The 10,459-nt window shown below is 45.9% G+C and overlaps 1 pseudogene; it reads left to right on the top strand.

Annotated features, from left to right (window-relative positions):
* Positions 1-7,876: 7,876 nt before the first annotated feature.
* LOC118718994 lies at positions 7,877-8,819 on the top strand (annotated as a pseudogene).
* Positions 8,820-10,459: the final 1,640 nt, after the last annotated feature.

Here is a 10,459-nt window from a genome sequence, read left to right as displayed (position 1 = left end):
AGTTAACTGGGGAGGCTGAGTCACTGGGCCCTGCAAGGCACCTAGCACACAAAGTCACTTGATCTAACAGCAGACTAGAGGATCACAAGAATCAAGTCAAAGATTTGGAATACAAAGAAAACAAAGACACTCCTCTGGAAAAGCAAAAAGAAAAAAAGAGTCCAAAAATATGAAGATAGTATAAGGAGCCTCTGGGACAACTTCAAGCATACCAGTATCCAAATGATGGGGGTGCCAGAAGAAGAGAGAGAGCAAGATACTGAAAACCTATTAGAAATAATGACTGAAAACTTCCCCCACCTGGTGAAAGAAATAGACTTACAAGTACAGGAAGCACACAGTACCCCAAACAAAAGGAATCCATAGAGGACCACATCAAGACACATCATAATTAAAATGCCAAGAGAAAAAGACAAAGAGAGAATCTTACAAGCAGCAAGAGAAAAATAGTTAGTTACCTATAAGAGAGCATCCATAATATTGTCAGCTGATTTCTCAACAGAAACTATTCAGGCCAGATGGGAGTGGCAAGAAATATTCAAAGTGATGAATAGCAAGAAACTGCAGTCAAGATTACTCCACCCAGCCGAAACCGGTTTGGCTCAGTGGATAGAGCGTTGGCCTGCGGACTGAAAGGTCCCAGGTTCGATTCCGGTCAAGGGCATATACCTTGGTTGCGTGCATGTCCCCAGAAGGGGGAGTGCAAGAGGCAGCTGATCGATGATTCTCTCTCATCGATGTTTCTAACTCTCTATCCCTCTCTCTTCCTCTCTGTAAAAAATCAATAAAATATATTAAAAAAAAAAAAAAAGATTACTCTACCCAGCAAAGCTATCATTCAGAATTGAAGGTCAGGAAAAGAGCTTCACATATAAGAAAAAGCTAAAAGAGTTCATTACCACCAAACCAGAATTATATGAAATGCTGAAAGGTATTCTTTAAGAAGAGGAAGAAGAAGAAAAAGGTAAAGATAAAAATTATGAACAACAAATATGTATCTATCAATAAGTGAATCTAAAAACCAAGGGAATAAAAAAATCTAATCAACAGTATTAACTGGTGAATATAATAGAATCAAGGGCATAGAAAGGGAATGGACTAACAATTCTCAGGGGAAAATGGGAGTGGGGGGTGCAGGAAGAGACTGGATAAAAATTGTACACCTATGAATGAGGACAGTGTGGGGGAGGTAAGGACAGAGGGTGGGGTAGGAACCTGGTGGAGGGGAGCTATGAGGAGAAAAAAGAGGAACAATTGTAATAATCTGAACACTAAAGATTTATTAGAATAAATAATAATAATAATAATAATAATAATAAAAGCATTATATGCTAATTAAACTGGACATCCTTCTGGATGACCTTTTGGATGAAGCCAATGCGGGGGGCCGAGGCAGAGGCAACAGAGGTGGCTGCCATGGCAGGCAGGGCTGAGGCAGCTGCCCCGGTGGCAGGGGCCCTAGCCCCTTGCACAAATTTTGTGCATCGGGTCTCTAGTAATAATAATAATTGTGAGTGGGGGATAGACTCAATAAGGTGATTAGAGCTATAATAATCAGGGAGACTGGAAATGGATGCATGGAATTTCATTATACTCTCTTGCATGCTTGACATTTTTCATAATAAGTTAAAAAAAAAAAAACTTTTGAAAATGTAAAAGTATTGCAGGGCTGTCCTGAACAGTGTTGGTGTTGGAGGCAGGCGAGCACTCCTGGTACCAGCGGGCCTGCCCAGCTTACGTTGGTTGCTGCCCATTTTCTAAGCTATGTTCCCAGTCTTCCTGGAGGGTCAGTGAGCTACCTAATATCCTACAATACATTTTGTTTTCTGATTAAGTTCCCATAGTTTGCAACCGAGAACCTGGATAATAACAGCTGGTAAATTAAAAAATCCAGAAGTCTTTCAGGTTTCCTTTGCTAGTGAGTGCAGCCAATTAACATGACACTGGACCACGGTTGGCAAACACAGCTTAGAAGTGCAGCTGTTCTCCCCATTGAAACCCATGACTGGTTTTGATAATTAAACTGATATGAATTAATTACCTTCCTGTTATACCTGCTATGGCCTGAGAATCCTTCTCCTGACAGCGCTCCAGGCAGCCACTGCCTCACGTAGCTGACTGGGGAATTAAAAGATATTTGCCATTCCCAATCCAGGCAAAGCAGTATAAGTGGAGAAATTTGCCCCTCTCCTCTAAGAAGACCAAGTATTTTTAAGCTGATTAAAATTAGTTTAAGAATATTGTGTCTGCCCTCTCTCTTCTCCATCTTCCCTTTCTCAACTGCAAAGGTACATGTGACATCTACATACATTTGGTATGAATTAACATCAGAACTCTTCAAAAGCAAACTTCTCTGTAAAAGACTATCCCTGCCCCTGACATTTGTTGTTCAGTCTTATCTCTGTGTATGCTGGTTCATAACCCTGGGACTTCCTCAGGTGAAATCTGAAACAACCCCATAGACACAAGGCAAAGAGACACCACATAAGCTCCCAGACCTTGTGCGCTTCTAGCTTTGCAAGATGGCATGCTAAAGTCTCCGACTTACCCTCTTCTCCCATCTCGTCCGCCAGCCCTGAAGGTAGAAAAAACAAATGTTCTTTTTCAACCTCAGCTCTTCCTCTAGTTTCCTCACTTGAACTTCAGCCCACTGTGCAGCCATTCATTTCCCTTCCGCAAACAAGTGCAGTGACCAGCTGGCATTTTCAGAGCATCCAGTACTCAGGTGATGACATAGAGGTCACGCAGGGATTTATCTTGCATATCCTTCTTTTTCAAGACCCCTTTCTTCCTTCTTCTGGGTGACTCTCCAATTGTTAGTTCCCAAGTCTGGGAGTCTCCCAGGTGAAATCTGAAAGGGGGAGGGTAAGGAGAGGTAAGAGGCAGGCCACTCCAGTTTGGTAGCTGGCAGGTTGTATGCAAGGGAACTGACGTATAAGCCTTGCCTTTCCAAGACAAGTTGATCTCCATATTTCCTCACCAGAATCTTAAAGTTTTAATGCAGGCCTTAAATGGGGGCCAGTCATGTACCCAGTCCAGAGGGTCAAAACAACACTTTATCCCTCATGGCTGCTTCTTTGTGGCAGCTTCCAGCTCAGGGAAGGCACTAAGAATGCACCTTGCAAGGTTAAGGGAGGGCCTCACAGGAGCCTGCTCTGGTCCAGTTCTCAGGTCAACCATGGTTCGCCTTCTCTCAGTGACCTCCTCTACCAGCATCATCTGCCACAAACTACTTGCTCCACATACACCTCACACATGTTTCATAGCAGGTTTTTTAAGTCCTCCCAAGAACAGGAGAAGGGCACATGAATTGGCATTTCTCAGCCCTGGAGGAGGTGCCAAATTGCATACTATGAATTCTGGCTTCTGGAACTTACTTACCATAGGGGCAGAAATAAGTAAACAGGATCGAGGTTAACCCACACAGATCATGAAATTCAGAGAAACCACCACAAGCAAAAAGTATAAAAATAGTCACTTTTCCTCAAAAGTTTGTTCTTCAAGAAGGAACAGCAGCTTTTCCTCCCACTCACTTACCCCTGGGACCGCCACACCGTGTGAAGGGCAGGGAGAGAAGCCGGGCTCAGGTTTCAGGGCTGCTACTCAGAGCATGTCCTTGACTATAACCTCAACCTGGGCCTGCCCATTCAGCTCTCTGAACCTCTCCTGGGTGTACCAGGATGAAATGAGGGCCTTTGTGGGAGGTTCTTGTTTTCCTAGAATTGGTAGCCCAAGCCCATGGCCACGATCAAAAGGCGCCAAGTACCTTGCGCAGCACATTCAAAACCTTCCAGCAGTGACCTTTCAGGGTTTACGGGGGCACATCTTCACTGCCCTTTCACAATCCCCAACACCCCCTCTTCCACCCTGAGCAGTAAAAAGTTCTTGTGGAGAGACATGTTTCCTTCACCAACTGTAAGGGAAGGACGCACTCCCAGCTCCATTTCCTGAAGCAGAGAAAGAGGTCCGAGAGACCCTATTGCCTTTGCAGGTGAGAGGTACGGCACACAGGTGAGTGGTAGGGTACGCAGGAAGGGGATCCACATCATGTGCTGTAGTGTCTGCCTGGCCACTGGGAGAACAGCTGTGGTGTCTGCCTGGCCAGGGGGACTGCCGGGAGAACAGCTGGGCAGATGGGCAGGAATGCCCCTAAGAGCTGCAGAGACTAGACTTGACCATGCCCTCAGACCAAATGAGGTTAAAGCCCTCAGGCATGTTGGAGAAACTGGAGGCCATAGGCCAAAGGTCTGGCAAAGGAGCAGCAAAGTCTCAGAGCTCCTCTAGACACCAGTGCAGATGCTGCCCGTCCTCTCTGGGCCCGTGGACAACAAGCAGGACCGATGGTGGTGACCAGTAGAAATCGGCTCTAGCACCAAATTGCAAGCAGAGGAAAGGGAACAGTGGAGGATGGGAGAGAGACAGGCTGTTCCCCACTCTCCCCCTCCCTCCTCAGGCCTGCTGCACCTCAGAATACCCGGGAGAATTTGAAACCGGTCCCACCCAGTGGCATCAGCGTCTCTCGCACAGGAGTCTAAGAGATGGGATTTGTAACGCTCTGCAGTGATGCCAACATGCCGCAGGAGAGCCGAGAAAACTGTAGAATTGATTACAAGGTTCACGTTTTAAAATGCATGGGAGTCATAAAACTGGAATGAATGTGTCTAACCGTAAGTGGCTGAAAATGTATAAAACTGGGAAGAAATCTGGGGCCACGCCTATCCATGGAGAACATTTAACAGTATTTAGAAAGATTAAACTGTCTTATGTTTATATCCTCCAAAGAACTGAGAATCCTCTATCTCAGTAAATGGGGTTACAAATAATATCTAATTCACACGGCTGTTGTGGGGTTTAGAGAAGTGTCTGGAATGATCATGCAGGCAGATGTTCTGTTTGTTCAAAAGCAGAAACCCTGGCTAGCACACCACAGGCTCTCAAAAGCTTTTGTTGAATGAAGAGTCATGGACAAATGCTAGTCAACTGTAAGCTTATGCTCAAGATCAGCCTACAGAACCCTCCAAATTCATTAGTTCTTCTTACTTTGAGTTCCCCAAAAGCAAGAACTAAGACAAAGACCTGGGCTCAAGTAGTTTATTTGGGAGGCAGTTCCAAGAAGCCAGAGAGAGGAGAGACAGGGAAGGCAGCAGGCCCAACAACGGGTCCTTAAGCAAGCTGGTGACTGCTGTGCATGACGAAGCTCAGTCCAGCCAGGGGAGCCAGGCAGCAATGAAGCAGAGTTGTGGTCTCAGGCCTAGGGTCGGGGCATTGACCCACCAGCTCCTGCTCATAATGGTGTTGGTCACTGCAGGGCACCAACTCCCTCACACTTCCGGCCTGAGCATGTGGGCTGAGCAAGCACCTTGCATGCTGGAGAAATCCCTGAGGCCAAAGCTGAGGCCCATGAGCATCGGAGGCGAGAGGGGGTCTGCAGGAGACCTCCCACCATGCTGCAGTTGGAAGCAGAGGTGGGTTGAGAGCACGTAGCCTGGAACACCACCGGCAGCTGCTTCGGGCCTCCTACCTAACGCAGTGTCAACAGGTGGTTACTATCCATGAAAGTTTTGTGAGCGTCGTGGGAGGCAGCCATGTCTCTAATCACAGAACCATTTTATAATTTAAAAGGGATTTGATTCTCTTCTCTGTCTAGACAGACACTAAGCTGGGAGAATGATTCCCACTCTGTATATTTAAACAGAACACTTCGTGCGCACCTTAAGTTAAGATATGTTAGTCTCCAGTGTGGGAAGTCAGATTAATACACATTATATAGCAGGAAAACTAATTAAATTTTCTATCTTATTCCTTGGCCTCTATCAATTAACTGTAATTTAAACTTTACCTGGGCCTTTCCATAGAGGAAATAAAGCACACAAGCAAAGCCCTGGAAAGCAAATACAGTGTTCTTAGGGGAAGCATGTAAAGTATGAGATAAAAGCTGAAAACCTGGGTAGTTTGGAGCTCAACTAATTTCAAAGTCTATTGTTCTAGGAGGATAAAACCTCGATGGCACAAAGAACTTAACAAATATGCCAGCCCACATTATCCATTACAAAGAGATATTAATGAAATTCTTATTCCCACAGATAAAGAAAATCAAACAGAGAAACAGACCAAATCACAGAGCAAAGAAAGCTATCCTACATAATATCGCTGCCTAGGTTTTCTCTCCTAGGAGTTTCTGGATGTTCCCGCAGGCTAATCAAAGGGCTAGTTGAAGGAATGATCAGAATCAGGGAGGACACAAAAGTATTCTTGAAAAGTAATCAGACTTCGCCCAGCCCTTCACAGCCTATGGGAGGTAATAGGGTGACGTTAGCAGAAATAACTCATTTCCCACTGGGCTCTGCCGGACAGGACACTGAGTTTTTCACTAGTCTCGGGTATATTTACAAACACTTCTGCTCCATGTGAGTGCTGCTGTTATATCCTGCCAGGCGTCCTCTCACACTGCAGCAGAACTCCTGGGACCCAGGATGTCAACATTGCACAGTGGTCCCTCTCCCTTTGTCTTATGCTCTGTTTCAGGAGTGTCAAAGCTGGTTTGCTCATCCCTGGTGTCTTAAAGGCACAACCACTTCCTGTTGGCTCTGGATAGTTGGAGACTTCTCCATGATTCCTTCTCCCTGTAGGTGGCTTCCTTTCCCCCGAGGCACCATAGTCCCTCCAGAACTGACCAGGAGGTCCTGCCCCAGTCTAGGACCTCCTTGATAGAAAACAAAATGGAAATTTTTATTCATTGTACTCAATTTTAAATGCTTGTTCTCCTTGATGAGTACTTTCTTTACCCAGTTGCTCAATTAGTTTTCACTAAACATCCCCAGGAGGTCATGTTAAAATGCAGATTCTGACTCAGTAGATCGGGGATGGGACCAAAGATCCTGCATCCTATGTGAGCCCCAGCTGATACCCTGCCAAGTGAGGCTTAATAGATTAACAGTGACACACCCAGGCCCCCTAGGAGGTAGTTGGACTAAAGCAGTGGTCAGCAAATGGCCGACCCAGATTGCGGCTCTTTGGCCCCTTGAGTGTGGCTTGGCGTTAGAACCACTTCTTCAAAATAGACTCACTCAGGCCAAAAACCAACTTCTGCGCTTGGGCCTTGAAGTTTCAATTGCACTGTACTTGTGCACCTGCACGTGGCATTTTGTGGAAGAGCCATCTTAAGGGGCCAAAGAGCCGCAGGTGGCTCGCAAGCTGTGGTTTGCTGACCACTGGACTAGAGAAATAAATGCATCCCTATACAGTCAGCCATACAAGGGAACATAGGTCTGAGAATGAGTACCTAGTCTTTAAAATACCCAGAATGTGAACCAGACCAAACTCATATAAGCATCCTCCACACAGCAGAGGTTCTCAGACCTGAGTGTGCGTCAGAAACACCTGGGAGGCTTATTGACCGCAGACAGCGGGGTGCCACCTCCAGAGCTTCTGTTCTAGTAGGTCCAGGTTGGAGCCCGAGAATCCGCATCTCTAACAAGTTCCCAGGCAATGCTGGCCCAGGGCCCACACCTGCCCAGCCTCTGCTTTAGCAACGCTGGGAAGCCTCCTGCTGAAAGGGAAGACAGCCATGTGAGCATATGTTACCCTTGGTGCCTGTGCATACCCACCTCTGACAAGACTTTTAGAGTTCAGACCTCCTAACATGTGTACTACCCCCACACCTGCAACATGTTCACAAGAGTCTTTCAACATGAGTCTCCATCTTTCCATCTTAAAGTTGAGTCTTTGCATTTAAAGTTTATTACTTGTTGACAACACACAATTGGGTTTGTTGTTTCTCTTAAATACACTTTCCATCTCTGTCTTTTGATTGATGTATTGAGACCATCTAAATGTAAAGTGATTATTTGGGGGTGTCGAGGGCCATCAAGTCGTGATGGCAGCAACTGCAAGTCCCAGGGGAAAGGATGTCAAGTTCCTGTTTGGGGCCCTGGCTGGATGGGAGCTACCATTTTTGTACAACCCCTGGGCCTGGTGAAGAACCAGGTACAGCTAAGCGGGGAGCCAAGACGGGAGAGTACAAAACCAGGTCCCATGGTCTCACCAGCATCCTGAAGGCAGAGGGCTGAGGGGCATTTACACTGGCCGTCAGCAGGCCTTCTGCACCAGGCCACTGCCACCACCATGGGCCTTGGCATCTGTACTGGGGCTGATGGCCCCTAATAGCATGATTGCAGGTGCAACTGGTGGGAACACCACCAAGGTAACTCTTATCTGCATGACCGCCAGTGGCCGACTTCCACCTGACCCGAGCCCTGGCTACAAAAGCGTGTCAAATGCCCTGACTTGAATCACCCTGGAAGGGGGAGGGGGTCCCCACACTATGGAGGGGCTGCATCCCTACCATGGCTTGGGCTGCCATTGTCAATGCTGCCCAGCTCACCTCTTACTCCCAATCCAAGCAGTTCTGACTGGACTCGGGCTACTTCTCTGACAACGTCCCATGCCACTTATGTACTTCTGTGCCAGCATGATCAGTGGCCTGGTCACTACTGCTGCCCCCATGCCCATGGACATTGCCAAGATCTAGAATATGTGAATGATTGACTGGAAGCCGAAATGCAGAAACAGGCTGGACGTGCTGGTAAAGGTCTTCACTAGAGGGCTTCCTCGGCCTGTGGGCGGGCTTTACACCGCACTGTGCCAGCCTGGACCCCCACACTGTCCTCGCCTTCATCTTCTCAGAGGCAATGAACAAGGCCTCCAAGCGTCTTTTCTCAGTGGCTGAGGCAGGCGAGAGGCCTGGAGCCGCTGTGGTAGGCTCCCACTCGTTCCCACTCACCTGCTGTCCTACAGTCAGGGTCCTCTGGGGGGCCTGAATTACTGTCCTGGGTCCTCTAATTTCCCTCCATGGTGTGGTTTCTTCCTCTGCACTAAAGGACTTTAGTCTCCTATTCCTGCTCTAGTTCACCCTGCCTGTCCTGATCCTCACCTCTCTGCCCCTGGCTGTGACTTGGGGGGAGCAGAGGAACTCCCTGAGGATTTCTGGGGTGTTAGTTTCAGGGCTCATAGGACAGCAGAACATTCCCCTGCTCAGGAGGGAAACCAGGGCAGAGCTGAGGGGACCTGGGAGAGCAGAAGCTGTCAAGATGATCAAAGGGTCTGCAGTGGTAAGATGTGACCCTTCCTCCCTCCACCTCAATAAGGACATAATCAATAAATTGGATTGATAACATCAAAAAATAAAATTAATAAAGTGGTTATTTGTATTAATATCTGCTATATTTGTGACTGTCACCTATCAGTTACATTTATTCTTTGTTTCTTTTGTGTCCTTCTTTTCCTGCTTCCTGTAGTGTTAATTGGAATTTCATGTGATTCAATTTTATTTTCTCTCCTGAGTATCAATTATGCTTCTTTTTAAAAAATGTTGGTTACCCTAAAGTATACAATAAACATATTGAACTACTCTACATCTACTCTCAAATAACACCATGCATCTTTGTATCTAATAACAAAGTATTCCCAATTTCCCTCTCTGGCCCCTTGAGATAATGCTGTCACTCATTTCAACTACCCGCTCAACATGCTGACAAGATCATTGCCTCAACAGTTATATTTTAGACAAATTAAAAAGAAGAAAATAAATTATTTTCTTTTATTTTCACTTATTCCTTTGCAAATGCTCTTTCTTTCTTTATGTAAATCCAACTTTCTGACCTGCATCATTTCCTTTTGCCTGAAGAATTTTTTTTAAGATTTCTTGCAAGGCCAGCTTGATGGTGATGAGTTTCCTCAATTTTATTGTTCTGAGAAAGTCTTTATTTCTCGTCCACTTTTGAAAGAATATTTTTCTGGTTATAGCATTCTAGATTAGAACCCTGGTGTGGCTCAGTTGGTTAGGCGTCGTCCCATGCACCAACAGGTTGCCTGTTTGATTCCTGGTCAGGACACACGCCAGAGTTGTGAGCTTGGTCAATGGTTCACTTTCGCATCAATATCTGTTTTTCTCTCTCCCTCTCCCTCTCTCTCTCTCTCTCTCTCTCTCTCTCTCTCTCTCTCTCTCTCTCTCTCTCTCTCTCTCTCTCTGAAAAATCAATAAAAAAAATATTTTAGAAAAGAGAATTATAGAGATTTTTTTATCAATACCTTAAATATTTCATTCCGCTCTATTCTTGTTTGCTTCATTTCTGATTAGAAATCCAGTATTCTTATCCTAATTTCTCTGTAAGTACCCTGTTTCCCCCAAAATAAGACAGTGTCTTATATTAATTTTTTTCTCCCAAAGTTGCGCTAGGTCTTATTTTCAGGGGATGTCTTATTTTCGGGAAAACACGGGTAGGTGATTTACCACCACCACTGCCCACCCACTGTTCCTGGACTGAAGGGATCTGTTTGCCTACACTCACCCTAAGACACAAACAGGAGTTTGCAGCCACGAAAGTAAGGATAAATTATTTGAAGAGATGGCGCCATGCCCAGAGTTACAGTTAATGCCGAAGAACTAGCTCCCCAATAG

Source organism: Pipistrellus kuhlii, unplaced genomic scaffold, assembly GCF_014108245.1.
Source record: "Pipistrellus kuhlii isolate mPipKuh1 unplaced genomic scaffold, mPipKuh1.p scaffold_m20_p_15, whole genome shotgun sequence".
Taxonomy (NCBI): Eukaryota; Metazoa; Chordata; class Mammalia; order Chiroptera; family Vespertilionidae; genus Pipistrellus; species Pipistrellus kuhlii.
This window is presented reverse-complemented; position numbering and strand designations above follow the sequence as displayed.